The following is a 27,246-nucleotide window of genomic DNA, read 5'->3' on the forward strand; positions in this document are numbered from 1 at the left end:
CCTTTAATTATATATTATATTATCCTATAATTATACATTATATTATAGTAGCCTATAATTATATATTATAGTAGCCTATAATTATAAATTATATTGTAGTAGCCTATAATTATATATTATATTATAGCAGCCTATAATTATACGATATATTATATTAGAGTAGCCTATAATACTATATTATAGTGGCCTATAACTATATTATATATTATATTATAGTAGCCTATAATTATATATTATATTATCCTATAATTATATATTATATTACAGTAGCCTTTAATTATATAATATATTATATTATAGTAGCCTATAATTACATATTATATTATCCTATAATTATAAATTATATTGTAGTAGCCAATAATTATATATTATAGTAGCCTATAATTATATGATATATTATATTATAATAGCCTATAATTATATATTATAGTGGTGTCATGCCTTGGTCTTAGTATTTTGTGTTTATCTTTATTATTTGTTCAGGCCAGGGTGTGCCATGGGGTTATTGTATTGTCTTATTGGGGTTTTTGTAGGCATTGGGATTGTGGTTGATTAGGGGTGTGTCTAGTATAGGCTTGGCTGCCTGAGGCGGTTCTCAATCTGGAGTCAGGTGATTCTCGTTGTCTCAGATTGGGAACCGTATTTAGGTAGCCTGAGTTTCACTTTGTATTTCGTGGGTGATTGTTCCTGTCTCTGTGTAGGTTCACCAGATAGGCTGTAATTAGGTTTCACGTTCCGTTTGTTGTTTTGTATTTTTGTATAGTTATTTCATGTGTCACTTTTCCATTAAAGTCATGAGTAACCACCACGCTGCATTTCGGTCCTCTCTTTCTACAAACGAAGAACGCCGTTACAGAATCACCCAACACACACGGACCGAGTGGCGTGGTTACAGGCAGCGACAACAGGAGCGAAAGGAGGTACTTACGAGACGCTGTTATGACAGCAGAAGCATGGAGTATACGACGTGGGATGAAATAGACAGGTGGGCGGCCGACCCAGAGAGAGTGCCTGAGCCCGCCTGGGATTCGCTAGAGCAGTGAGAAGAGGGCTATAGGCGAATGGAGTTGGAGAAACAGACACGGCGGCACAGAGCGAAACCCGAAAGTCACCCCTAAAAATGTATTGGGGGGGGGGCTCAGAGGGAGAGTGGCTGAGTCAGGAGATAGACCTGAGCCAACTCTCCCTGTTTATCGTGAGGAGCCAAGGAGGAGACCAGAACCAGAGCCGGTGTTGGAGGTGAGCGAAACAGAGACTGTGAAGGAGTTAATGGGGAAATTGGAGGAGAGAGAAATGAAGGAGTTGCTGTGTTGGTGCTTTTTGCATGGAATTCGCCCGACGGAACGTGTTGGGGATTTGATGGCACCTGGGTTAGCGCTCCATACTCGTCCTGAGGTGCGTGTTAGTCGGCTGGTGAAGTTGGTGCCAGCCTCACGCACCAGGCCTCCTGTGCACATCCCTAGCCTTGCACGTCCTGTGCCAACACTGCTCTCAAGATCTCCAGTACGCCTTCACGGTCTAGCCCATCCTGTGCCACCTCCACACTCCAGTCCTCCGGTAGCAGCTCCCCGCACCAGGCTTCCTGTGCGTGTCCTCGGTTCAGTACCACCAGTTCCAGCACCACGCACCAGGCCTTCAGTGCGCCTCGCCTGTTCAGCGCAGCCAGCGCTTTCCTCCTCTCCTGCGCTGCTGGAGTCTCCCGCCTGTTTAGCGCAGCCAGAGCCTTTCTCCTCTCCAGCGCTGCCGGAGCCTCCCGCCTGTTTAGCGCAGCCAGAGCCTTCCTCCTCTACAGCGCTGCCGGAGCCTCCCGCCTGTTTAGCGCAGCCAGAGCCTTTCTCCTCTCCTGCGCTGCCGGAGTCTCCCGCCTGTTCAGCGCAGCCAGAGCTGCCAGCCTGTATGGAGAAGCCAGAGCTGCCAGCCTGCATGGAGCAGCCAGAGCTGTCAGTCTGCATGGAGCAGCCAGAGCTGTCAGTCTGCATGGAGCAGCCAGAGCTGTCAGTCTGCATGGTGCAGCCAGAGATGTCAGTCTGCATGGAGCAGCCAGAGCTTCCAGTCTGCATGAAGCAGCCAGAGCTGTCAGTCTGCATGGAGCAGCCAGAGCTGTCAGTCTGCATGGAGCAGCCAGAGCTGTCAGTCTACATGAAGCAGCCAGAGCTGTCAGTCTGCAAGGAGCTGCCAGTCTGCAAGGAGCTGTCAGTCTGCAAGGAGCTGTCAGTCTGCAAGGAGCTGCCAGTCTGCAAGGAGCTGCCAGTCTGCAAGGAGCTGTCAGTCTGCAAAGAGCCGCCAGTCTGCCCAGCGCCGCCAGTGCCGCCAGTCTGCCCAGCGCCGCTAGTCTTCCCAGCATCGCCAGTCTGCCCAGCGCCGCCAGTCTGCCCAGCGCCGCCAGTCTGCCCAGCGTCGCCAGTCTTCCCAGCGTCGCCAGTCTGCCCAGCGTCGCCAGTCTGCCCAGCGTCGCCAGTCTGCCCAGCGTCGCCAGTCTGTCAGGATCAGTTAGATCCGCCAGTCAGCCAGGATTCGCCAGTCAGCCAGGATTCGCCAGTCTGCCAGGAACCACCAGTCAGCCAGGATCCACCAGTCTTCCAGGATCCGCCAGAAGTGCCAGTCAGCCAGGATCCGCCAGAAGTGCCAGTCGGCCAGGATCCACCATTCAGCCAGGATCTGCCAGTCAGCCAGGATCCACCAGTCAGCCAGGATCTGCCAGTCAACCAGATTCTTCCAGATCAGCCTGTCAACCAATCTCTTCCAGATCAGCCTGTCAACCAGTCTCTTCCAGATCTGCCAGTCAACCAGAATCTTCCAGATCTGCCAGTCAACCAGAATCTTCCAGATCTGCCAGTCAACCAGAATCTTCCAGATCTGCTAGTCAACCAGAATCTTCCAGATCTGCTAGTCAACCAGAATCTTCCAGATCTGCTAGTCAACCAGAATCTTCCAGATCTGCTAGTCAACCAGAATCTTCCAGATCTGCTAGTCAACCTGAATCTTCCAGATCCGCCAGCCAGCCAGGATCTACCGGAGCCTACTACCTACCTGAGCTTCATCTCAGTACTGGGCTTCCTCTCAGTACTGGGCTTCCTCTCAGTTCCGGGCTGCCCCTCAGTTCCAAGCTGCCCCTCAGTTCCGAGCTGCCCCTCAGTCCCGAGCTGCCCCTCAGTCCCGAGCTGCCCCTCAGTCCCGAGCTGCCCCTCAGTCCCGAGCTGCCCCTCAGTCCCGAGATGCCCCTCAGTCACGAGCTGCTCCTCAGTTCTGTGGGGTTCTGGGTGAGGACTATTAGGCCATGGTCGGCGGCGAGGGTGGATTATCCCAGGACGCGAAGGGGAGGAACTATGACATTTATGGAGTGGGGTCCACGTCCCGAGCCGGAGCCACCACCATGGACAGACGCCCACATGGACCCTCCCTATGGTTTTGAGGTGCGTCCGGGAGTCCGCACCTTGGGGGGGGGGGGGGTTCTGTCACGCCTTGGTCTTAGTATTTTGTGTTTTCTTTAATTATTTGTTCAGGCCAGGGTGTGCCATGGGGTTATTGTATTGTCTTATTGGGGTTTTTGTAGGCATTGGGATTGTGGTTGATTAGGGGTGTGTCTAGTATAGGCTTGGCTGCCTGAGGCGGTTCGCAATCTGGAGTCAGGTGATTCTCGTTGTCTCAGATTGGGAACCGTATTTAGGTAGCCTGAGTTTCACTTTGTATTTCGTGGGTGATTGTTCCTGTCTCTGTGTAGTTTCACCAGATAGGCTGTAATTAGGTTTCACGTTCCATTTGTTGTTTTGTATTTTTGTATAGTTATTTCATGTGTCACTTTTCCATTAAAGTCATGAGTAACCACCACGCTGCATTTCGGTCCTCTCTTTCTACAAACGAAGAACGCCGTTACAGAATCACCCAACACACACGGACCGAGTGGCGTGGTTACAGGCAGCGACAACAGGAGCGAAAGGAGGTACTTACGAGACGCTGTTATGACAGCAGAAGCATGGAGTATACGACGTGGGATGAAATAGACAGGTGGGCGGCCGACCCAGAGAGAGTGCCTGTGCCCGCCTGGGATTCGCTAGAGCAGTGCGAAGAGGGCTATAGGCGAATGGAGTTGGAGAAACAGACACGGCGGCACAGAGCGAAACCCGAAAGTCACCCCTAAAAATGTATTGGGGGGGGGCACAGAGGGAGAGTGGCTGAGTCAGGAGATAGACCTGAGCCAACTCTCCCTGTTTATCGTGAGGAGCCAAGGAGGAGACCAGAACCAGAGCCGGTGTTGGAGGTGAGCGAAACAGAGACTGTGAAGGAGTTAATGGGGAAATTGGAGGAGAGAGAAATGAGGGAGTTGCTGTGTTGGTGCTTTTTGCATGGAATTCGCCCGACGGAACGTGTTGGGGATTTGATGGCACCTGGGTTAGCGCTCCATACTCGTCCTGAGGTGCGTGTTAGTCGGCTGGTGAAGTTGGTGCCAGCCTCACGCACCAGGCCTCCTGTGCACATCCCTAGCCTTGCACGTCCTGTGCCAACACTGCTCTCAAGATCTCCAGTACGCCTTCACGGTCTAGCCCATCCTGTGCCACCTCCACACTCCAGTCCTCCGGTAGCAGCTCCCCGCACCAGGCTTCCTGTGCGTGTCCTCGGTTCAGTACCACCAGTTCCAGCACCACGCACCAGGCCTTCAGTGCGCCTCGCCTGTTCAGCGCAGCCAGCGCTTTCCTCCTCTCCTGCGCTGCTGGAGTCTCCCGCCTGTTTAGCGCAGCCAGAGCCTTTCTCCTCTCCAGCGCTGCCGGAGCCTCCCGCCTGTTTAGCGCAGCCAGAGCCTTCCTCCTCTACAGCGCTGCCGGAGCCTCCCGCCTGTTTAGCGCAGCCAGAGCCTTTCTCCTCTCCTGCGCTGCCGGAGTCTCCCGCCTGTTCAGCGCAGCCAGAGCTGCCAGCCTGTATGGAGAAGCCAGAGCTGCCAGCCTGCATGGAGCAGCCAGAGCTGTCAGTCTGCATGGAGCAGCCAGAGCTGTCAGTCTGCATGGAGCAGCCAGAGCTGTCAGTCTGCATGGAGCAGCCAGAGATGTCAGTCTGCATGGAGCAGCCAGAGCTGCCAGTCTGCATGAAGCAGCCAGAGCTGTCAGTCTGCATGGAGCAGCCAGAGCTGTCAGTCTGCATGGAGCAGCCAGAGCTGTCAGTCTACATGAAGCAGCCAGAGCTGTCAGTCTGCAAGGAGCCGCCAGTCTGCAAGGAGCTGTCAGTCTGCAAGGAGCTGTCAGTCTGCAAGGAGCTGCCAGTCTGCAAGGAGCTGCCAGTCTGCAAGGAGCTGCCAGTCTGCAAGGAGCTGTCAGTCTGCAAAGAGCCGCCAGTCTGCCCAGCGCCGCCAGTGCCGCCAGTCTGCCCAGCGCCGCTAGTCTGCCCAGCATCGCCAGTCTGCCCAGCGCCGCCAGTCTGCCCAGCGCCGCCAGTCTTCCCAGCGTCGCCAGTCTGCCCAGCGTCGCCAGTCTGCCCAGCATCGCCAGTCTGCCCAGCGTCGCCAGTCTGTCAGGATCAGTTAGATCCGCCAGTCAGCCAGGATTCGCCAGTCAGCCAGGATTCGCCAGTCTGCCAGGAACCACCAGTCAGCCAGGATCCACCAGTCTTCCAGGATCCGCCAGAAGTGCCAGTCAGCCAGGATCCGCCAGAAGTGCCAGTCGGCCAGGATCCGCCATTCAGCCAGGATCTGCCAGTCAGCCAGGATCCACCAGTCAGCCAGGATCTGCCAGTCAACCAGATTCTTCCAGATCAGCCTGTCAACCAGTCTCTTCCAGATCAGCCTGTCAACCAGTCTCTTCCAGATCTGCCAGTCAACCAGAATCTTCCAGATCTGCCAGTCAACCAGAATCTTCCAGATCTGCCAGTCAACCAGAATCTTCCAGATCTGCTAGTCAACCAGAATCTTCCAGATCTGCTAGTCAACCAGAATCTTCCAGATCTGCTAGTCAACCAGAATCTTCCAGATCTGCTAGTCAACCAGAATCTTCCAGATCTGCTAGTCAACCAGAATCTTCCAGATCTGCTAGTCAACCAGAATCTTCCAGATCTGCTAGTCAACCAGAATCTTCCAGATCTGCTAGTCAACCAGAATCTTCCAGATCTGCTAGTCAACCTGAATCTTCCAGATCCGCCAGCCAGCCAGGATCTACCGGAGCCTACTACCTACCTGAGCTTCATCTCAGTACTGGGCTTCCTCTCAGTACTGGGCTTCCTCTCAGTTCCGGGCTGCCCCTCAGTTCCGGGCTGCCTCTCAGTTCCAAGCTGCCCCTCAGTTCCGAGCTGCCCCTCAGTCCCGAGCTGCCCCTCAGTCCCGAGCTGCCCCTCAGTCCCGAGCTGCCCCTCAGTCCCGAGCTGCCCCTCAGTCCCGAGATGCCCCTCAGTCCCGAGATGCCCCTCAGTCACGAGCTGCTCCTCAGTTCTGTGGGGTTCTGGGTGAGGACTATTAGGCCATGGTCGGCGGCGAGGGTGGATTATCCCAGGACGCGAAGGGGAGGAACTATGACATTTATGGAGTGGGGTCCACGTCCCGAGCCGGAGCCGCCACCATGGACAGACGCCCACACGGACCCTCCCTATGGTTTTGAGGTGCGTCCGGGAGTCCGCACCTTGGGGGGGGGGGGGTTCTGTCACGCCTTGGTCTTAGTATTTTGTGTTTTCTTTAATTATTTGTTCAGGCCAGGGTGTGCCATGGGGTTATTGTATTGTCTTATTGGGGTTTTTGTAGGCATTGGGATTGTGGTTGATTAGGGGTGTGTCTAGTATAGGCTTGGCTGCCTGAGGCGGTTCTCAATCTGGAGTCAGGTGATTCTCGTTGTCTCAGATTGGGAACCGTATTTAGGTAGCCTGAGTTTCACTTTGTATTTCGTGGGTGATTGTTCCTGTCTCTGTGTAGGTTCACCAGATAGGCTGTAATTAGGTTTCACGTTCCGTTTGTTGTTTTGTATTTTTGTATAGTTATTTCATGTGTCACTTTTCCATTAAAGTCATGAGTAACCACCACGCTGCATTTCGGTCCTCTCTTTCTACAAACGAAGAACGCCGTTACAAGTGGCCTATAATTATATATTATAGTAGCCTATGATTATTTATTATAGTAGCCTATAATTATTTATTATAGTAGCCTATAATCATATATTATATTATAGTAGCATATAATCAATTGAAATATCAGGTTTGCATCTTACATCATGCTTCTCTTTTTCGCCGTAAAGTTGACAATTTAAAAAAAAACTGAATCTATGTCATTATTTACAATGCTTAAGACAGAAACTTACTATACTAAATTAAATACATTTGTTGAACAACAATGCAGAAAGAACAATTTTATAAATAGTGTGCCTTCGGTGGAATTCAACCTCATACCCTAACGTCCCCGAATGTTCCCTACCCGCTAAGCTAACGTCCCCTAATGTTCCCTACCCGCTAAGCTAACATCCCTGAATGTTCCCTACCCGCTAAGCTAACGTCGGGCGGCAGGGTAGTCTAGTGGTTAGAGTGTTGGACTAGTAACCGGAATGTTCTCTACCCGCTAAGCTAACGTCGGGCGGCAGGGTAGCCTAGTGGTTAGAGTGTTGGACTAGTAACCGGAATGTTCCCTACCCGCTAAGCTAACGTCGGGCGGCAGGGTAGCCTAGTGGTTAGAGTGTTGGACTAGTAACCGGAATGTTCCCTACCCGCTAAGCTAACGTCGGGCGGCAGGGTAGCCTAGTGGTTAGAGCGTTGGACTAGTAACCGGAATGTTCCCTACCCGCTAAGCTAACGTCGGGCGGCAGGGTAGTCTAGTGGTTAGAGTGTTGGACTAGTAACCGGAATGTTCCCTACCCGCTAAGCTAACGTTGGGCGGTAGGGTAGCCTCGTGGTTAGAGCGTTGGACTAGTAACCGGAATGTTCCCTACCCGCTAAGCTAACGTTGGGCGGTAGGGTAGCCTCGTGGTTAGAGCGTTGGACTAGTAACCTGAATGTTCCCTACCCGCTAAGCTAACGTTGGGCGGTAGGGTAGCCTCGTGGTTAGAGCGTTGGACTAGTAACCTGAATGTTCCCTACCCGCTAAGCTAACGTCGGGCGGCAGGGTAGTCTAGTGGTTAGAGCGTTGGACTAGTAACCGGAATGTTCCCTACCCGCTAAGCTAACGTTGGGCGGTAGGGTAGCCTAGTGGTTAGAGCGTTGGACTAGTAACCTGAATGTTCCCTACCCGCTAAGCTAACGTTGGGCGGCAGGGTAGCCTAGTGGTTAGAGCGTTGGACTAGTAACCTGAATGTTCCCTACCCGCTAAGCTAACGTTGAGGTGAAACCCTAACTATATTTGCATGTACGGTGTCCAGTGGAGGTCAATGTCTGAAAGCAGCTTGGAAATTGGGAAAAAAGCACCGGAACCACAGCATAAATCACACACGGTTTGAAAAAGCCTGTGATCAGACAAAACTTCGGACGTCAGTAATGACGCACTTGTGATAAAGTGATGCACGCGTCGACACACTGCTTTTTTGATTTCGACACATGACTCGGAGCTCCGGTATCAAACATAACATCACTATTAAATCAGAACTCAGGCATTATCACTCCTATACAACCCCTGTCCAGCCAGTATGAGCCATAACCACAAGCAGTAGTGTATGTTCATCCCCCCCCCCAAAAAAAAAACATATTAAATCATGTATCTTTAATCTCTCCGTGTTTAATAATTGTCCTTCAATTTGCAAGAGGCTGACCACCTCACCGAAGAAAACATCCGAAAGAGCGACACAGTGCCCCCTCTGTCTATGTACAGCGCTTTCGGGAAGTATTCTGACCACACCCTTTTTTCCACAGTTTGTGACATTACAGCCTTATTCTAAAATGGATTAAATCCTTTTTTTCTCTGATCAATCTACACATCAATCTACACACAATACACCATAATGACATCACAATACACCAAAATGACATCACAATACACCAGAATGACGTCACAATACACCATAATGACATCACAATACACCAGAATGACAACATTTGTGACCAACCAGCTCGAGTCGGTCTTATGTAGCCAAATTTGAAACATAGTTTTTTTACGTTGGATAAAAGTAGAGGATCAGAGCTAGAAAATGGTTTATCATACACTACAGTTGAGGAACAATGGGAAAGTAATTTCGCTTTGAAAGTTGATAAATGAGTAATCTCACTTTTGAGAAAACGGCCTATGAATGTTTTGGTACCTACTGGAGAGCTCTTTGTCTACACCCAGCATCGTTCACACCCTTTGAAGCTTAAGCCCCACCCATCTCTTTAAGGGTTGGTCCAGATGTTCTGTCCTAACAACCATATCGCATATCGTAACGGGATCTCAGCCATAACAAGTTAATAACAAAAGGTTAAAATAGTGATGCGGGACAAACAGTTGAAGTAGGAAGTTTACATACACCTTAGCCAAATACCTTTAAACTCAGTTTTTCACAATTACTGACATTTAATCCTAGTAAAAAGTCTCTGTCTTAGGTCAGTTAGGATCACCACTTTATTTTAAGAATGTGAAATGTCAGAATAATAGCAGAGAGAATAGCACAGAGAATGATTTATTTCAGCTTTTATTTATTTATTCACATTCCCACTGGGTCAGAAGTTTACATACACTCAATTAGCATTTGGTAGCATTGCCTTTAAATTGTTTCACTTGGGTCAAATGTTTAGGGTAGCCTCCCACAAGCTTCCCACAATAAGTTGGGTGAACAAAGCTGGTGTAACTGAGTTAGATTTGTAGGCCTCCTTGCTCACACACGCTTTTTCATTTCTGCACACAAATGTTATATAGGATTGAGGTCAGGGCTTTGTAATGGCCACTCCAATACCTTGACTTTGTTGTTCTTAAGCCATTTTGCCACATCTTTGGAAGTATGCTTGGGGTCATTGTCCATTTGGAAAACCGATTTGCGAACCAAGCTTTAACTTCCTGACTGATGTGTTGAGATGTTGCTTCAATATGTCCACATCATTTTCCCCCCTCATGATGCCATCTATTTTGTGAGGTGCACCAGTCCCCCCTGCAGCAAAGCACCCCCACAACATGATGCTGCCACCCCCGTGCTTCACAGTTGGGATGGTGTTCTTCGGCTTGCAAGCATCCCCCTTTATCCTCCAAACATAACAATAGTCATTATGGCCAAACAGTTATATTTTTGTTTCATCAGACCAGAGGACATTTCTCCAAAAAATACGATCTTTGTCCTCATGTGCAGTTGCAAACTGTAATCTGGCTTTTTTTATGGCAGATTTGGAGCAGTGGCTTCATCCATGGTGAGCGGCCTTTCAGGTTATGTCAATATAGGCCTTGTTTTACTGTTGATATAGATACTTTTGTACCTGTTTCCTCCAGCATCTTCACAAGGTCCTTTGCTGTTGTTCTGGGATTGATTTGCACTTCTCGCACCAAAGTACTTTCATCTCTAGGAGACAGAACTCGTCTCCTTCCTGAGCGGCATGACGGCTGCGTGGTCCAATGTTGTTTATACTTGGGTACTATTGTTTGTACAGATGAACTTGGTACCTTCAGGTGTTTCAAAATTGCTCCCTAGGACGAACCAGACTTGTGGAGGTCCACCATTTTTTTCTGAGGTCTTGGCTGATTTCTTTTGATTTTACCATAATGTCAAGCAAAGAGGCACTGAGTTTGAAGGTAGGCCTTGAAATACATCCACAGGTACACCTCCAATTTACTCAAATTATGTCAATTAGCCTATCAGAAGCTTCTAAAGCTACACTTTCAGCTTGGAAAATGTTCTGGAATTTCTCAAGCTGTTTAAGGGCACAGTCAACTTAGTGTATGTAAACTTCTGACCCACTGGAATTGTGATAAAGTGAATTATAAGTTAAATAATCTGTCTGTAAGCAATTGTTGGAAAAATGACATCTGCACAAAATATATGTCCTAACCAAACTTGCCAAAACTATAGTTTGTTAACTAGAAGTTTATGGAGTGGTTAAAAAAACAAGTTTTAATGACTCCAACCTAAGTGCATGTAAACTTACGACTTCAACTGTACGTTTCCTGAAACAATTCTGTCACGCCTTGGTCTTAGTATTTTGTGTTTTCTTTATTATTTGTTCAGGCCAGGGTGTGACATGGGCTTATTGTGTTGTCGTATTGGGGTGTTTGTAGGCATTGGGATTGTTGCTGATTAGGGGTGTGTATAGCATAGGCTTGGCTGCCTGAGGCGGTTCTCAATCAGAGTCAGGTGATTCTCGTTGTCTCTGATTGGGAACCATATTTAGGTAGCCGGGGTTTCACTGTGTATTTTGTGGGTGATTGTTCCTGTCTCTGTGTAGTGTTCACCAGATAGGCTGTAATAGGTTTTCGCGTTCCGTTTGTTGTTTTGTGTATATAGTTATTTCATGTATCGCTATTCTTCATTAAAGAACATGAGTAACCACCACGCTGCATTTTGGTCCGACTCTCCTTCAACAGACGAACGCCGTTACAAATTCAAGTTTATAAAAAATAAAAACATAACTACCGTATTTACAATAGTATTCAGACCCATTGATCTGAGACTCAAAATTGAGCTCAGGTGCATCCTGTTTCTATTGACCATCCTTGAGATTTTTCTACAACTTGATTGGAGTCCACCTGTGGTATATTCAATTGATTGGACATGATTTGGAAAGGCATAAAACTATCTATATGAAAGGTCCCACAGTTGACAGTGCATGTCAGAGCAAAAACTAAGCCACGAGATCAAAGGAAATGTCCATAGAACTCAGAGACAGGATTGTGTCAAGATCTGGGGAAGGGTACCAAAACATTTCTGCAGGGTTGAAGGTCCCCAGGAACACAGTGGCCTCCATCATTCTTCAATGGAAGAAGTTTGGAACCACCAAGACACTTTCTAGAGCTGGCCGCCTGGCCAAACAAAAAAATCGGGGGAGAAGGGCCTTGGTCAGGGAGGTGGCCAAAGACCCGATAGTCACTCTGACAGAGCTCCAGAATTCCTCTGTGGAGATGGGAGAACCTTCCAGAAGGACAAACATCTCTGCAGCACTCTACCAATCAGGCCTTTATGGTAGAGTGGCCAGACAGAAGTCACTCCTCAGTAAAAGGCACATGACAGCTTGCTTGGAGTTTGCCAAAGGCACCAAATGGACTCTCAGACCATGAGAATCAAGATTATCTGGTCTGATGAAACCAAGATTGAACTCTTTGGCCTGAATGCAAAGCGTCATGTCTGGGGGAAACCTGGCACCATCACTTCGGTGAATCATGGTGGTGGCAGCATCATGCTGTGGGGATGTTTTTCAGCGACAGGGACTGGAAGTCTAGTCAGGATCGAGAGAAAGATTAACAGAGCAAAGTACAGAGAGATCCTTGATGAAAACCTTCTCCAGAGCTCTCAGGTCCTCAGACTGGTGTGAAGGTTTACCTTCCCACAGGACAACAACCTTAAGCACACAGCCAAGACATCGCAGTAGTGGCTTCAGTCTCTGAATATCCTCGAGTGGCCCAGCCAGAGCCCGGACTTGAACCCGATGGAACATCTCTGGAGAGACCTGATAAAATCTGTGTAACGACGCTCCCCATCCAACCTGACAGAGCTTGAGAGGATCTGCAGAGAAGAATGGATGAAACTCCCCAAATACAGGTGTACCAAGCTTGTAGGATTATACCCAAGAAGATTCAAGGCTGTAATCGCTGTCAAAGGTGCTTCAACAAGGTACTGAGTAAAGGGTCTGAATACTTACAGTACCAGTCCAAAGTTTGGACACACCTACTCATTCAAGGGTTTTTCTTTCTTTTTACTATTTTCCACATTGTAGAATAATAGTGAAGACATCAAAACTATGAAATAACACATATGGAATAATTTAGTAACCAAAAAAGTGTTAAACAAATCAAAATCTATTTTATATTTGAGATTCTTCAAAGTAGCCACCCAAAACTCTACAAAGATGACCATATGCATTTCAGGTCAAATAACAACCCACTGTTTAACTCCCATGAAAGAATGTGCTAGCAACAGCACGCTAGCTAAATAGCCATGAATGTTGTATGTGTGTTTCGACCTGTCTCCATATTAATATAGTACGTTCACAGTTATTTTTGGTATTTTAACGTGTCATGACAAAATTCACATACGCAGGCGGAGCCGGTTTGGTCAGCATGTAATACTCACATGTATAAAACTATGAAACGTGGCACGTCTAAAACCTAAACGTCAGTGTTTGAAACATGAACAGTATTTATTTAGTTAGTTATTTAGGTATTTAGATTAGCCAATAAGTGTTCTCATTTTATACACAAGCGTTTCAGAATGCAAGATTAAACGTGATAGTCAGTTTCCCACCAGATTTGAAACACTAATGTTTCCTTTCCCTTCGTCCTGCTTAGAGTGCTTTTAAGTCATTAGAAATGGATGCGACCTCCCTTGTTATTCAGATCGGTGTTAGGAATGTTTCTCACCTTCCCTACATCTCAGCACAACTGGACATTTGATTAAAGAAACCTTTTCAACAGCTTGTTGTTGTTGTTTTTCCACTGTGTTGAGTTCATTTCCGTTTTCTCTCAGAGTGAAAAAGCAATCGGAGGGGTTGCATTATCATATTTCCCAGCATGCTTTGTTGTAGGAAGATTTTATTTAAATAGTTGGTTTTAATGTGTTTCCTCATGCACATTGATTAATGAAATTTGTCTTACACTATACAAAGATAAATAATTAAATATTTTCTAAACTAATCCAATTTGTAAGGGGTTGGACTTATTGTACCTGTTACTGAGATGGTTGCTTCAGTTTATATGGTTTAGGTAGTCTTGTGAATAAACCCTTAACCATAGCAGTTATTCTGAGTGCAGGTTTTGGGTGATAAAATATAAAAAACAAAATGGATATTCTCCCTCTGGTTGGATCCCTAGAGATAGGCAAATGAAGCATTGAGGCTTTCCAGCCAATTGTTTTTTGAAAATTAGGTTCATTATTTGAGACTGTGTACACAATTGTGGCAGCTGCTGGTCAAAAAAATAATTTATAACAGCCAAATTATTATAGATTATAGTCCCACACGCCGTAGCGCGTTTTTGTCTTTTACCGACACTAATACCAAAACCAATCAGGTGGTTTTTCAACAAAAAACAAACGTTTTGGAAGTCATTGATCATTGCTAAAGTTATACAAGCACACTGCTTTAAAGTAAACTGCCTAGCGATTATGACGCACCATATGGGAGCTGTCATTTGTGACCGAGACTTGTAAACGTTGTACTTTAAATAAAAAAACGAAATGTACATTTCTTGATTGCTAGACATAGAAATAATATTATTTCTTGATACAGTTAAAATGAGGTGTAGTGGTGGCTGCAACTTTTCTCTGCTCTGTTGTCCGTTACATACGTCTCGTTATGGAGAAGAAACCAACATCCGTTTCGCCGGAGCAAGGAGTCTGGGAAGTCAGGCAAGGTGATCAGCACAGTCCTTTGCAAACTGCAGCCCCCCCTCCCACACACAATTAGTTCTCCAGTTTCAGTTTGTTGAGCAGAGGCTGTGTATGTTTTGGTTCTATAAAACTGTGTCCATCATAACATTTAGTATTCAATTCATTTAATTCATTATTGCACCATGAGATCAATTATCAGTTTTAAACATTTTCTATGCTCATGATCTATTTATTTCCCGTTGCACATATGACAGACAGTTGGTGATCGGAGTACGTCTCTGGAGCCGCTGACCCGGAGGAGAGTGTTATTAGTCCTGCTGCAGGACTCACTGCACAAGCAGGTCAAACAAATTACTAAAAAGGAACGAGTCACTCAGACAAAAAAAAAACGAATCACGACTCTCGAGTCGGTAAAAAAAGAGTCATAAAAAAAAATACTAAATAAAAGTAGTTCACAAACTGCACATTAGAAGTGTACTGTGACTTGCAGATCTGATGTGGTCCATGAGACAGGATTTTCAGCCCACAATGTCAAATATAACTACGCCATAACTAAAGTAAATTAAAGTAAAGTAAATTAAAGTAAAAGGCATGAAATGTATAACATGCGGAGATAAAGGGATTGTTTTTAATTGAACCACAAGGCTTCAGGAATAAAAGTTACGGAACGCAACAACCATGTCTTTGTCGCTAACAAACAGTCATTTGGTGGGTTTCGTTCACATTCACTCAAAAGGCATGCAGGGAAATATGCAAATATGGCTTTACACCCTAGAGTGTTTAGTGTTAAAACCTAAAGGCATTGTGCTGAATAACCTGTTCATGTGTTTAAAAAGTGTTACAGCGAATAAACACTTTCTGGTGTTTACAATCTAAACACTGCGATGTAAAATTCTAAATTAATTTGATGCATTTACAAAGTGTTACCAAAAAAGCGTGTTTAGTTATGTGTTTAGTTAAGTGCCCTAGAATGGAGCTGTAGGCTAACTGTTTTTAAACATTCAACAAGTTCATTATGCAACCTAGTGTTTACCTTAGTTGATTAGAGTTGGTGTGCTGCAAGAGGTCATGGAGTAGATTGCAATATCTGATGTAGATTTTGGTACACGACCAGATTGGTCACATCTACATCTATAGCCGTATCACTACAATAACCAACCGAGTCATGCGTAAAGCGTACGTTTAGAAAGCAACAGACAGAGAAAACACCTCTCTGGCGCTAAAAACCATAGAAGATTAAAATAGCTAAAATAACCCGATAAATCGTCAGATTTTGGTACCAACTTCAAGATCTAAGATCTCTGTCCTCTCACCTTACGCAACCTCTTTTTGGAGATCCCTCTCTTTCACTGAGAGCGAGGTTTTCAGGGAAATCCCGGGAGCACAAACGGCTTCTCTCCAAGTCTCTCTATTCCTGCTCAGACGAGTCTCCGGAGACACGAATAACCCGGAGACACGGGAAACCTCCACGCTTATCCTTAATCATCTGTTTATTTTATGCAGCCGAGACGTCCACGCGGTTCATATATTGAGTCAGTCGACCATGCAGGCGTTCCTCAGGTCTCGGGATCTTTCTTGATAACCTCTTAAAACCACCCATCTCCGCTCTTTCTGCTCTCTGCGGGGTTTAGGGACAGAGCCACAGAGCTCGAGACAGATGGTATATTCGGAATGGGTAATTACGGGCTTCCCACTGTCTCTACCACTTGTCACTCCCCAATAAGAGTCTAGAATGGAGATAAGCAATCTTTTTTCCAAACGAGAGCTAATAGGAACGGCGATAACTATTATAGTTCAACACTTGTCTCTCCCATTCAGCTGGGTTCTAGAGATAACATTTTGCCAAATTGGAGAGATGCAATCAGCCGAGACATATGGATTTAGGATAGTATATGCCCTCTTTATGTGAACAATAATATGCATGGAGTAGCCTTGTCGAGGCTGAATTAGGGGATGAGGGTGTGGATATCCGCGCATTCGCATTCTTGTCATATTCTGTTAATCTATAAAAATGTGGAAAGGTCTATTTCAAATGTGGTTTCCACTGAAGGTTCATGGGAATAGTAATATCTATATTTCAGAATAAAACCTCTTAGTAATTTCTTACTATCGTCTGACAACAATTTCTTGAGTTTGGGTGAACCAAATGCAGTGGGTTTTATGTGTAGTATATTTAGCTAACACTTGCTAATCTGTCATTTATACCAAAGTTCGATAATATGACAGATAAAGCAACACATGCAATAAACAACTTCATCGACAGATCAAGAGTAATAACGAATGACGTTGGTCAATGGACATTCTCTACTAATCATTTCACTCCATGTGTGAGACGCAGGAAGTGAAAACGCCTGTTAGGCATTGTTCCTATATTCTAGAAGCCAATAAAGAAGACAAGTACTTACCTTTCCTCTTTCCAAGTTCACCAGTCATTGAAATACATTTAAACGGGGACTCCTTCAAATCGACCGTACATAACGTGGTGACTTTTAAACGCTTTTGCGGGGCAGAGTAGAAGGATGCGGCGGAGCGGTAGTGGCTGCTGTACGTGGCTCCCGCGGTGAGGAGTCATTGATGTCATACTTGCCCCTGCAGGGTGCCGAACAGTGGGGCAAACAAGTGTCGTGACGGGTCGGTTTGAGCAAGACGCTTAATGTTGGTGTATTGCCATGTCCGGGACCGGGAGATAGCACCGTAACCACACCCAATCGGAAGGTCAGCATCATGAACCAGTTGTGTCCATAGATTACTAATACACTGTTGGAACACTAAACTCACGTAGTGGATATACTAATTGACGTCATTATGGTTATCAATTGTGATCCAAGTCAAATGCTCCATATTGTGAAATCGGGTTTTGGGGATAATGAAATCACATGTTATGGGCGTGAGATAAATACTTCTTTGAGTGTAAGGGACAGAGGATGGGTGCCCTAGTAGGCCTACTCGATTTAAAGATGCCTTAAACGGGTTGAAATGAGATTGGTTAAAGTCATAGTTGGCTGCAAGGAATTGGGTTTATTAATAACAGGTCTTTTCATTATTTGAACATTTTACTGAAGATACGACACCAGAGTCAAGTATCAGGATAGCGAGTCGTATGGAGATACCATGGGAGGGAAATGCATGTTCAGTTAACCCCAACCACCGAATGTTTGTTCCTATTTTCTAAACGTTATGCTGCATGTGTTATGCAACAACAAAAAAACGCTGTCACTGATAATTCACGTCTACTCAATACAACACATACTTAATTGAACTTTACACTGTTCACTGTATAATAGAATATAGTGTGTAGAATGTCTGATTTGCGTCATGAAACTGATCTGCATGTCCTTGTGGCAGTAAGAGGAAACCACTACATGAAACTGATCTGCATGTCCTTGTGGCAGTAAGGGGAAACCACTGCATGAAACTGATCTGCATGTCCTTGTGGCAGTAAGAGGAAACCACTACATGAAACTGATATGCATGTCCTTGTGGCAGTAAGGGGAAACCACTACATGAAACTGATCTGCATGTCCTTGTGGCAGTAAGAGGAAACCACTGCATGAAACTGATCTGCATGTCCTTGTGGCAGTAAGAGGAAACCACTACATGAAACTGATCTGCATGTCCTTGTGGCAGTAAGGGGAAACCACTGCATGAAACTGATCTGCATGTCCTTGTGGCAGTAAGAGGAAACCACTACATGAAACTGATATGCATGTCCTTGTGGCAGTAAGGGGAAACCACTACATGAAACTGATCTGCATGTCCTTGTGGCAGTAAGAGGAAACCACTGCATGAAACTGATCTGCATGTCCTTGTGGCAGTAAGAGGAAACCACTACATGAAACTGATCTGCATGTCCTTGTGGCAGTAAGGGGAAACCACTGCATGAAACTGATCTGCATGTCCTTGTGGCAGTAAGAGGAAACCACTACATGAAACTGATCTGCATGTCCTTGTGGCAGTAAGGGGAAACCACTACATGAAACTGATCTGCATGTCCTTGTGGCAGTAAGGGGAAACCACTGCATGAAACTGATCTGCATGTCCTTGTGGCAGTAAGAGGAAACCACTACATGAAACTGATCTGCATGTCCTTGTGGCAGTAAGGGGAAACCACTGCATGAAACTGATCTGCATGTCCTTGTGGCAGTAAGGGGAAACCACTACATGAAACTGATCTGCATGTCCTTGTGTCAGTAAGAGGAAACCACTACATGAAACTGATCTGCATGTCCTTGTGGCAGTAAGGGGAAACCACTGCATGAAACTGATCTGCATGTCCTTGTGGCAGTAAGAGGAAACCACTACATGAAACTGATCTGCATGTCCTTGTGGCAGTAAGAGGAAACCACTACATGAAACTGATCTGCATGTCCTTGTGGCAGTAAGGGGAAACCACTGCATGAAACTGATCTGCATGTCCTTGTGGCAGTAAGAGGAAACCACTACATGAAACTGATCTGCATGTCCTTGTGGCAGTAAGGGGAAACCACTGCATGAAACTGATCTGCATGTCCTTGTGGCAGTAAATGGAAACCACTGCAGGAAACTGATCTGCATGTCCTTGTGGCAGTAAATGGAAACCACTGCATGAAACTGATCTGCATGTCAAATCAGATCAAATGTTATTGGTCACATACACATGGTATGTAGATGTTATTGCGAGTGTAGCCAAATCTAGATCTGACAGTGCAGCACTATCTAACAGGTAATATCGACAACATTCCACAACAAAACCTAATATCTAACAAATGCCACAACAAAACCTAATACACACAATCTAGTAACGAATTGGGATGAGAATATATAAGTATAAAATATATGGATGAGCAGTGACAGAGCGACCAAGATGCAATAGATAGTAAAGAATAGATGGTGAAGGATACAGTATACAGTATATACATATGAGATGAGTAATGAGAGATATGTAAACATTCTTAAAGTGCCGTTATTAAAGTGACTAGTGATCCATTTATTAAAGTGGCCAATGGTATCACGTCTGTAGGTAGGCAGCAGCCTCTCTGTGCTAGCGGTGGCTGTTTAACAATCTGATGGCCTTGAGATAGACTCTGTTTTTCAATCTCTCGGTCCCAGCTTTGATGCACCTGTATTGACCTCGCCTTCTGGATGGAAGCTGGGTGAACAGGTAGTGGCTCGGGTGGTTGTTGTCCTTGATGATATTTTTTTATATATCATTGATGATATTTTTTGGCTTCCTGTGACATCGGGTGGTGTAGGTGTCCTGGAGGGCAGGTAGTTTGCCCCCGGTGATGCGTTGTGCAGACCTCACTACCCTCTGGAGAGCCCTGCGGTTGTGGGCGGTGCAGTTGCCGTACCAGGCGGTGATACAGCCCAACAGGATGCTCTCAATTGTGCACCTGTAAATGTTAGTGAGGGTTATTGGTGACAAGACACATTTTTTCAGCCTCCTGAGGTTGAAGAGGCTCTGTTGCGCCTTCTTCATCATGCTGTCTGTGTGGGTGGACCATTTCAGTTTGTCAGTGATATGTACACCGAGGAACTTAAAACTTCCACCTTCTCCACTGCTGTCCTGTCGGTGTGGATAGGGGGGTGCTCCCTCTGCTGTTTCCTGAAGTCCACGATCATCTCTTTTGTTTTGCTGACATTGAGTGAGAGGTTATTTTTCTGACACCACACTCCGATGGCCCTCACCTCCTCCCTGTAGGCCGTCCCGCCATTGTTGGTACTGTAGTACTGTAGTGTCGTCTGCAAACTTGATGATTGAGTTGGAGGGTTGCATGGCCACGCAGTCATGGGTGAACAAGGAGTACAGGAGAGGGCTGAGAATGCACCCTTGTGGGGCCTCAGTATTGAGGATCGTTGTGGAGATGTTGTTTCCTACCTTCACCAGCCTGGGGGCAGCCCGTTAGGATGTCCAGGACCCAGTTGCACAGGGCGGGGTCGAGACCCAGGGTCTCAAGCTTAATGATGAGTTTGGAGGTTACTATGGTGTTGAATGTTGAGCTGTAGTCAATGAACAGCATTCTTACATAGGTATTCCTCTTGTCCAGATGGGATAGGGCAGCGTGCAGTGTGATGGGAATTGCGTCGTCTGTGGACTTATTGGAGAGTGAACCAAATTGGAGTGGGTGGAGGGTAACAGGTAAGGTGGAGGTGATATGATCCTTGACTAGTCTCTCAAAGCACTTCATGATGACAGAAGTGAGTGCTACGGGGCGATAGTCATTTAGTTCAGTTACCTTTGCTTTCTTGGGAATGTCATTATGACAGTAAGGGGAAAACACTGCATGAGACCTTTTTTACCCCCTCCCTCCCTCCCTCCCTCCCTCCCTCCCTCCCTCCCTCCCTCCCTCCCTCCCTCCCTCCCTCCCTCCCTCCCTCCCTCCCTCCCTCCCTCCCTCCCTCCCTCTCATAAACACACACACAAACACCAGTCTCTCTCTCCCACAAACAACATACACAGACTGCTCTAATCTTTTAAAACATTAAGCCACCAGAAATAAATTGATGTTTTATATAGTTTAGTCTTCCAATAGGCCTATATGAATACTACCTTTGAAGCACATCTCATGAGTCCCCTTGTCCTTTCTTCCTGTGCCAATGAAATATTCCTAGACCTACTGTCAAATTAACAGGATGATAGCTAGCTAGGTAACATATCCGAACAACGCTGTTTGCTATCAATCCAATAATTAGCGAACTGGGATTAGTTTAAAATAGCCTGCAACATGGTTTGTAAAAGGTAGGTAAGGTAAGCTCCGTAATATGGGTCATATTTAAATATTTACAGTTTGAGCTAGAAGCTGTTTCATTTTGCTGTAAAGCTGCAAAAAAATGTCTGTCGCAAAGCTGTGCTCCATTTCCTCTCTGTCGGAGAGAACCTGCAATTGCAAAGCCTACTTGTACAGGAATGTGCTTTGTGTATGCCACATGGTATACCCAGAGCACAAGCAGTCTGAACCAGAGGACAGGACAGTTTGAGTAAGCTTTGCATTTGCAGGTTCTCTCCGACAGAGAGGAAATGGAGCACAGCTTTGCAACAGGCATTTATTTAGCTACATTACAAGTCAAAAGGTTGGACACACCTATTCATTGAAGGGGTTTTTCCTAATTGTTTACTTTTTTCTACATTATAGAATAATAGTGAAGACATCAAAACTATGAATAACACATGTGGAAACATGTAGTAACCAAAAAAGTGTTAAACAAATCAAAGTATATTTTATATTATTGAAAGTTGCCATCATTTGCCTTGTTGACAGCTTTGCACACTCTTGGCATTCTCTCAAACAGCTTCATGAGGAATGCTTTTCCAACAAAGTCTTGCAGGTGTTCCCACATATGCTGAGCACTTGTTGGCTGCTTTTTCTTCACTCTGCAGTCCACCTCATCCCAAAGCATCTTAATTGGGTTGATGTCGGGTGATTGTGGAGGCCAGGTCATCTGATGCAGCACTCCATCACTCACATTCTTGGTCAAATAGCCCTTACACTGCCTGGAGGTCTGTTGGGTCATTGTCCTGTTTAAAAATAAATGATAGTTCCACTTAGCGCAAACCAGATAGGATGGTGTTTTGCTGCAGAATGCTGTAGTAGCCATGCTGGTTAAGTATGCCTTGAATTCTAAATAAATCACTGACAGTGTCACCAGCAAAGAACCCCCACACCATAACACTTTCCCCTCCATGCTTCACAGTGGGAACCACACCTATGGAGATCATCCATTGAACTACTCTGCGTCTCACAAAGACACGAGAGTTGGAACCAAAAATCTCAAATTTGGACTCATCAGAACAAAGGACAGATTTCCACTGGCGTAATATCCATTGCTCGTGTGTCTTGAACCAAGCAAGTCTCTTCTTCTTATTGGTGTCCTTTACTGGTAGTTTCTTTGCAGCAATTCAACCATGAAGGCCTGATTCACGCAGTCTTCTTTGAACAGTTGATGTTGAGATGTGTCTGCAACTTAAACTCTGTGAAGCATTTATTTGGCTGCAATGTCTGAGGTTGGTAACTCTAATCCTAGTAAGAATATTCCCTGTTTTAGGTCAGTTAGGATCACCACTTTATTTTAAGAATGTGAAATGTCAGAATAATAGAAGAGAGAATGATTTATTTCAGCTTTTATTTCTTTCATCACATTCCCAGTGGGTCAGAAGTTTACATACACTACATACTCAATTATTATTTGGTATCGTGGCCTTTAAATTGTTTAACTTGGGTCAAAAGTTTTGGGTAGCCTAGGGTTGAGGTCAGGGCTTTGTGATGGTCACTCCAATACTTTGACTTTGTTGTCCTTAATTTTGCCACAACTTTGGAAGTATGATTGGGTTCATTGTACATTTGGAAGACCCATTTGCGACCAAGCTCCAACTTCCTGACTGATGTCTTGAGATGTTGCTTCAATATATCCACATCATTTCCCTGCAACATGATGCTGCCACCCCCGTACTTCAGGGTTGGGATGGTGTTCTTGGGCTTGCAAGCCACCCCTTTTTCCTCTGAACATAACGATGGTCATTATGGCCAAACAGTTATATTTTTTGCTTCATCAGACCAGAGGACATTTCTCCAAAAAGTACAATCTTTGTCCCCATGTGCCGTTGAAAACCGTAGTCTGGCTTTTTTTATGGCAGTTTTGGAGCAGCGTCTTCTTCCTTCCTGAGCGGCCTTTCAGGTTATGACGATATAGGACTTGTTTTACTGTGTATATAGATACTTTTGTACCTGTTTCCTCCAGCATCTTCACAAGGTCCTTTGCTGTTGTCCTGGGATTGATTTGCACTTTTCTCGCTAAAGTATGTTCATCTCTAGGAGACAGAACGTGTCTCCTTCCTGAGCGGTATGACAGCTTCGAGGTCCCATGGTGTTTATACTTGTGTGCTATTGTTTGTACAGATGAACGTGGTACCTTTAAGCGTTTAGAAATTGCTTCCAAGAAAGAACCATACTTGTGGAGGTCTACAAAAAAAAATTGAGGTCTTGAGTGATTTATTTTGATTTTACCATGATGTCAAGCAAAGAGGCACTGAGTTTGAAGGTAGGCCTTGAAATACATCCACAGGTACACCTCCAATTGACTCAGACTATGTCAATTAGCCTACCAGAAGCTTCTAAAGCCAACATGCTTCTCCACCTGCATTGCTTGCTGTTTGGGGTTTTAGGCTGGGTTTCTGTACAGCACTTTGAGATATCAGCTGATGTACGAAGGGCTATATAAATAAATTTGATTTGATTTGATTTGAACATAATTTTCTGGAATTTTCCAAGCTGTCACAGTCATCTTCTTGTATGTAAACTTCTAACCCCCTGGAATTGTGATACAGTGAATTATAAGTGAAATAATCTGTCTGTAATCAATTGTTGGAAAAATGACTTGTGTCATGCACAAAGTAGATGTCCTAACCGACTTGCCGAAGCTATAGTTTGTTAACAAGAAATTTGTGGAGTGGTTGAAAAACAAGTTTTAATGACTCCAACCTAAGTGTATGTAAAATTCAGACTTCAACTGTATATATATATATATATATATATATATGTATATATATGTTTATGGTCACTTAGTAACTTCCTTGTTTATGAAAGAAAATATATTTTTTGGGCCGTTAACATAACATCACATTGATAATAAATAAAGTGTAGACTTTGATAATGTTGTAAATTACTATTGTTGCTGGAAACGGCAGATTGTCTTATGGAATATCTACATAGATAATAACTACATGGCGTACAGAGGTCCATTATCAGCAACCCCTGTGTTCCTATGGCACGGTGTGTTAGCTAATCCAAGTTTAGAATTTTGAAACGCTAATTGATTGTTAGAAAACCCTTTTGTAATTATGTTAGCACAGCTGAAAACTGTTGTTCTGATTAAAGAAGCAATAAAACTGTCCTCTAGATTAGTTGAGTATCAAATCAAAATCAAATCAAACGTATTTATATAGCCCTTCATACATCAGCTGATATCTCAAAGTGCTGTACAGAAACCCAGCCTAAAACCCCAAACAGCAAGCAATGCAGGTGTAGAAGCACGGTGACTAGGAAAAACTCCCTAGAAAGGCAGGAACCTAGGAAGAAACCTAAGAGAGGAACCAGGCTATGAGGGGTGGCCAGTCCTCTCCTGGCTGTGCCGGGTGGAGATTATAACAGAACATGGCCAAGATGTTCAAATTTTCATAAATGACCAGCATGGTCAAATAATAATAATCACAGTAGTTGTCGAGGGTGCAGCAAGTCAGCACCGCAGGAGTAAATGTCAGTTGGCTTTTCATAGCCGATCATTAATAGTATCTCTACTGCTCCTGCTGTCTCTAGAGAGTTGAAAACAGCAGGTCTGGGACAGGTAGCACGTCCGGTGAACAGGTCAGGGTTCCATAGCCGCAGGCAGAACAGTTGAAACTGGAGCAGCAGCACGGCCAGGTGGACTGGGGAAAGCAAGGAGTCATCATGCCAGGTAGTCCTGGGGCATGGTCCTAGGGCTCAGGTCCTCCGAGAGAGAGAAAGAAAGAGAGAATTAGAGATAGCATACTTAAATTCACACAGGACACCGGATAGGACAGGAGAAGTACTCCAGATATAACAAACTGACCCTAGCCCCCCGACACATAAACTACTGCAGCATAAATACTGGAGGCTGAGACAGGAGGGGTCAGGAGACACTGTGGCCCCATCCGATGACACCCCCGGACAGGGCCAAACAGGAAGGATATAACCCCACCCACTTTGCCAAAGCACAGCCCCCACACCACTAGAGGGATATCTTCAACCACCAACTTACCATCCTGAGACAAGGCCGTGTATAGCCCACAAAGATCTCCGCCACGGCACAACCCAAGGGGGAGCGCCAACCCAGACAGGAAGATCACATCAGTGACTCAACCCACTCAAGTGACGCACCCCCCCTAGGGACGGTATGAAAGAGCCCTTGTAAGCCAGTGACTCAGCCCCTGTAATAGGGTTAGAGGCAGAGAATCTCAGTGGAAAGAGGGGAACCGGCCAGGCAGAGACAGCTAGGGCGGTTCGTTGCTCCAGAGCCTTTCCGTTCACCTTCACACTTCTGGGCCAGACTACACTCAATCATATGACCCACTGAAGAGATGAGTCTTCAGTAAAGACTTAAAGGTTGAGACCGAGTTTGCGTCTCTCACATGGGTAGGCAGACCATTCCATAAAAATTGAGCTCTATAGGAGAAAGCCCTGCCTCCAGCTGTTTGCTTAGAAAGAGGAGTCCGTAATTTGCTTTCTAATAATCATGATCTTTTCCTCAAAGAAGTTCATGAATTTATTATTGCTGAAGTGAAAGCCATCCTCACTTGGGGAATGCCGCTTTTTAGTTAGCTTTGCGACAATATCAAAAATAAATTTAGGATTGTTCTTATTTTCCTCAATTAAGTTGGAAAAATAGGATGATCGAGCAGCAGTAAGGGCTCTTCGGTACTGCACGGTACTGTCTTTCCAAGCTAGTCGGTAGACTTCCAGTTTGGTGTGGCGCCATTTCACGCCATTTCACGCCATAGCACGACTTTTGATGCTCCTTGGTTGGGGTCTGAGCAGATTATTTGTTGCAATTGCAAACGTAATAAAATGGTGGTCCGATAGTCCAGGATTAAGAGGAAAAACATTCAGATACACAACATTTATTCCAAGGGACAAAACTAGGTCAAGAGTATGACTGTGACAGTGAGTAGGTCCAGAGACATGTTGGACAAAACCCACTGAGTCGATGATGGCTCCGAAAGCCTTTTGGAGTGGGTCTGTGGACTTTTCCATTTGAATATTAAAGTCACCAAAAATGTGAATATTATCTGCTATCTGACTACAAGGTCCGATAGGAATTCAGGGAACTCAGTGAGGAACGCTGTATATGGTCCAGGAGGCCTGTAAACAGTAGCTGATTGGCTGTATAGATTTCATGACTAGGAGCTCAAAAGATGAAAACGTCTTTTTTTTTTTTGTAAATTGACATTTGCTATCGTAAATGTTAGCAACACCTCCGCCTTTGCGGGATGCACGGGGGATATGGTCACTAGTGTAACCAGGAGGTGAGGCCTCATTTAAAACAGTAAATTCATCAGGCTTAAAGCCATGTTTCAGTCAGGCCAGTCACATCAAGATTATGATCAGTGATTAGTTCATTGACTATAACTGCCTTTGAAGTGAGGGATCTAACATTAAGTAGCTCTATTTTGAGATGTGAGGTATCACGATCTCTTTCAATAATGTCAGGAATGGAGGAGGTCTTTATCCCAGTAAGATTGCTAAGGCGAACACTGCCATGTTTAGTTTTGCCCAACCTAGGTCGAGGCACAGACACGGTCTCAATGGTGATAGCTGAGCTGACTACACTGACTGTGCTAGTGGCAGACTCCACAAAGCTGCTGCCTGGCCTGCACCCTATTTCATTGTGGAGCTAGAGGAGTTAGAGCCCTGTCTATGTTGGTAGATAAGATGAGAGCACCCCTCCAGCTAGGATGGAGTCTGTCACTCCTCAGCAGGCCAGGCTTGGTCCTGTTTGTGGGTGAGTCCCAGAAAGAGGGCCAATTATCTACAAATTCTATCTTTTGGGGGGGGGGGCAGAAAACAGTTTTCAACCAGCGATTTAGTTGTGAGACTCTGCTGTAGAGCTCATCACTCCCCCTAACTGGGAGGGGGCCAGAGACAATTACTCGATTCCGACACATCTTTCTAGCTGATTTACATGCTGAAGCTATGTTGTGCTTGGTGACCTATGACTATTTCATCCTAACATTGTTGGTGCCGACGTGGATAACAATATCTCTATACTCTCTACACTCGCCAGTTTTAGCTTTAGCCAGCACCATCTTCAGATTAGCCTTAATGTCGGTAGCCCTGCCCCCTGGTAAACAGTGTATGATCGCTGGATGATT

General features: G+C 45.4%; 1 protein-coding gene across 2 annotated transcripts in view; it reads right to left on the reverse strand.

The window, feature by feature from the left end:
• LOC109871858 (netrin-G1-like) overlaps nt 1–15,982 on the reverse strand; it is a 169,736-nt gene extending 153,754 nt beyond the window's left edge. For both annotated transcript variants that reach the window (XM_031807307.1, XM_031807308.1), the window contains exon 1: nt 15,698–15,982. The gene's annotated coding sequence lies outside the window, so the exon portion shown is untranslated. The remainder of the gene's footprint in view (nt 1–15,697) is intronic.
• Between the last annotated feature and the right edge of the window lie 11,264 nt (nt 15,983–27,246).

The sequence above is a fragment of the Oncorhynchus kisutch genome, linkage group LG27 (assembly GCF_002021735.2).
Source record: "Oncorhynchus kisutch isolate 150728-3 linkage group LG27, Okis_V2, whole genome shotgun sequence".
Classification (NCBI taxonomy): domain Eukaryota; kingdom Metazoa; phylum Chordata; class Actinopteri; order Salmoniformes; family Salmonidae; genus Oncorhynchus; species Oncorhynchus kisutch.